This window comes from Chenopodium quinoa, unplaced genomic scaffold, assembly GCF_001683475.1.
Source record: "Chenopodium quinoa cultivar QQ74 unplaced genomic scaffold, ASM168347v1, whole genome shotgun sequence".
In the NCBI taxonomy this organism is placed as follows: domain Eukaryota; kingdom Viridiplantae; phylum Streptophyta; class Magnoliopsida; order Caryophyllales; family Amaranthaceae; genus Chenopodium; species Chenopodium quinoa.
Genome location: NW_018742974.1, coordinates 984,707 through 988,864, shown reverse-complemented (window position 1 = coordinate 988,864; position 4,158 = coordinate 984,707).

Below are 4,158 nucleotides of genomic sequence, written 5' to 3'. Positions count from 1 at the left end.
GCGATCAAAGGTTGCTCTTATTTTACAAAGACCTCTAGATCATGAACTTGTCCCAAAGTTCATAGACAATATGTCTTTACCATACAAGTGCCATTTACAATACCTTGGTTTAGACACATTTCAAAAAGCCTATACTGTGGGAACATTAATTGAAAGGGACTTGATAAATGAAACCATGAATCATATAGATGGACTTAATTTTTATAGAGGATTTCACCTACGTCAGAAACGGAAAGCTCGAAGACGCAATCTCAAGAAGTTGTCAAAAATTCAAGATGTAGCACCCTAGGTCTTGTTTAGTTTCTTTTCTTTGTTTTTTTATGATAGACTAAGAGATTCATGATGCTGAATCTACTTATTTTGTACTCTCATTAATTAATGAATAAAAATATATTTTCAAGTACGTCTATCTTGTTCTATTTTCAATCTCTTTATTGTTATTGACTTGAATTAAATAAAACAAATACATACAAACAGGTAATATCAAAAGGCATACATACTCAACACTTTAAGAATCTTGATGAGCTTTGGCTTACAAGATGTATTGAATGAAAAGAGGCCCATCTTAGGCCCACAAAGAAAGGATATGATGATTTCACCAACACAGGAGGCAACTTGAAACTCCACAAATATAATCCCATGTTCTTAACCTTAGAGAAAATCCATCTTTTTCAGCCCTTTTGAGCCTCGTCAACTGAGCCTTAGTTATTCAACCTACATTATTCCATACCTTGGGATGGGAATGGTGCAAAGATACAAATAGGAAATTGGGGGAACGAAACATTAGAGGGGGACACAAAGTTAGTCTAAACCCAAAAGGAAAGATCAAATGCAAAAGAAAAAAGAAAAATCGTTCTAAACCCAAAAGAAAACTTGTCAAAAAAGAAAAAAGAAAGGAGAGATGACAAGGAAAAGACACCTAATGTAGGAGTTGTCACACAAAGCAGAAAGGTTCTAATTTGATAAGCACAAAAAGTGAAGGATTTTGGGAGTATACTTGAGCCTATCCATTCTTCATAACACCAAGCCTAGCCACGTTACAACCGTGGAAAGGCCCTCCTTGAGGTAGACCATAACCATATACCAAAATCATCATTCCATGAAAATATGGCCAATCTTAGGCCTTTGCACATATGGACCTACTATTGAGTAGTCATGCCCATATATAAAATGCATAAAGTGTTAAGTTATGATTTCAAGATCATATAAAAAAAATCAAATGATTTGGATGATTTGATAGCCAATGGCTTGATTACATCATGTTAGTAAAGCAATCGAATCAAACTAAATTCAATGTTTTCCATGTCTTTTGCCAAAGAAAAATGAGATGATTATCACTTTTTTTAAAAAAAATACAATCATCTTATTTTCTTTTAATAATAGGTCTGTTTATTACCAAGGTAATTCAGGTTCTATATACATTGCTTAGAAAGAAAAAGAGTTAACACAATAAATTGATTTGATATACAGACAACCTTGACGTCAACTTTAGATGTCTTTTAAAACTCTTGAGCATTGGTCTTCTCACTTTTCATGAGAAACTAAAATGTCCGCCTATGTGAGATATCTCCATCTTCTCTAAGTGAGGAATATTGATAGAACATGATCGCTACATGAAAAAATGATCGTTATCGCTATCACACGTATACCTCACTGCCAAGTCATCACGATGATTCAAACATTAAGTTAGTAATCCTTGCTTTTCGAAAACATGTTTAATTTTCTTTATTTATTCTTCTATGGGAAAGTTGGATTCCTCTTCCTTTTTATACAAATCCGTCTTTTTTTGTTCATTTCTTTTTTAGGGGGTAAGTCGGGATGATCCCTCCCATTTGGCAACTAAAATACTCGAAAATAGTACAATTTTTTAGCTCTTCGACTCAAATTGAGGGCTTAAAAAGTCAGTTAATCCCCACTTCTCTCTATTTACAGATTTGAACACGCTATTTATGCTGCAAAATCAATGTCATGCAAAGCTTATTAAGAACCATCTTAATAACTTTAAATGACAAAGGGAAGAATACCACTTCCTATTATTTGACCACGATAATTAATTATGATACTTGATCAAACATTTCATGATAAACATATGCAATATTCCACAAATTAAAAATACAAACCTTGGGGCTTCAAATAAACACGAGAAACATCCCCTAGCATGTGTATACAGGAATTGCAAAAGCCACCTAAGGTTACACTTGAGGGCTACAAAAATATAGGTCTCACCTCAACTTTCATTTTGAAATAAGACCATATTTTGGAAAGTGATTCGAATGATTTTATAAATTATTCTAATACTCCATCAAACCTAAGTTTGGTAAATATTTATTTCCAAACTACGGCACTTTTTAATTGGAAGAACTTTACTTTCAATTATCAAAGTATGACAATGATGACAAACACTAAAAAGGGAAAGATGACAAAATTGGATATATAAAAGTTTGCTCACATTTTCATATCTTTGTTGAAATAAGTTGCAAATTACAACTTACCTTTATCAATCTTAGACAAAAAAAGTCACACTCAATTATGAGCTAGACTTTTCTTTCCATTTTGGGTCCATTTTTGAAAATAATATGATTTTTGCCTATTAGAAAAAGTTTCTTTTCAAAACAAACTATTGGACCCTTTTCAAATTTTGAATTCTTATTCGAAACAACATGTTTTTAATAAAAATAGTATTCAAAATTTCCTTTCTGAATTTTTGTTTTCTCAAAATAAATAAATTTTCAGATTCTCAATAACCGTTTGGATAATACATGTATATACATAAATATTTCCAAAAGGAATGAATTAAGATTCGACTTCTTCTTGACTCGAACTTGTTCTCGCTTATTGGCTAAGGGATGGTAAACGAACCACCTAAAAGACCAAAATCAAAGATTGTCAAGAACAAAGAAAATATTTGATGTTCTAAATCAACTTTGAAGAATAAAATCACCGCAATGATCTGTACAAACGTTTAGACATTAGGTAAGATTACTAAACCTTAAACACAATTGTTTTTGGTCTATAAACAAGCAAAAAACTAACTTGCTTTCTTGAAAATAACGTTAAATAAAATGTGAAAGCCATATCACTGTCCTAAATATTTCAAAAACAAAAATAGGATATACACACAGGTCCATCTCAATATCATATGAATGACCTAAACAATAGCAAGTCATTAGAACTTACCCCCAATTGGGGGCTCTAACACTTTTGAAATAGCAAGAATGCGCATAACCCGACACATGGGGGCTCCAATATCAACAAAAAAACAAAATGAGATATTCATGCCATTCGAGCTACTTTCGAGAATCGCCTAAACTACAAATGGTTTACGTAGATCTCGAGCCTTATAATTTTCAAATGTATCAAAATGATATAATAATCATGTTGTTCTTTTGAAAACTAAGTTTTCAATTGAACTTGGCCATGAAACAGGTTACATACTCAAGCCATTTTCAAGTTCAACTTCAAAAACTAATCTTAGTGCATAGTTGTTGTTTCAATACTTCAATTTACTCTAGAGATTAGAGAGTATGACTAGTATAGAGCAAAAGAAACAAAATCATACTTGCTCATACGAAAGTTTAGTACTCAATCATTCATCATGAAAATTGTATCAAGACATATTATTAACATAAGACAAACAATTTCATGAGCTAGAATATAAACAAAGACTCCTAAATTCTAAATTAAGGAGTCTTCATTTCAAATTATTCTCCATTGTTGCACACATTGGAATTTCGCAAGGAGGATAACATCTACTTTTTTTTTAGCTTCAAAACAGTGACAAAGTGAATTCAAAAGAAAGAAGTCAAAAGTAGCAAGAATAGACAAAAAAAATTTGAACAACATTTCATTTTTCCTCTTACTTATTCTAATGAATGACCAATATTACTAGACTTAGAAAATTTCTTTGTTAAAAAATAAGAATGGTCAAATAACGATTTAAACACACTAGTTTAATCATTTCAAAGATACTAGTTGTTATCATATTAAGACGAAACATGGGATTTCTAGACCCATTTCAAGCAACATGAAAGGGTCTAATTATTAAAAACAAACAAGTCATCGAAGTCACCCAACATTGGGGGCTACAATATTCGATAACATAAAATGGGTGCTCAAAAGCCCGAAGTATAGCCAAACTACTCTAGTTCAATGATGTCT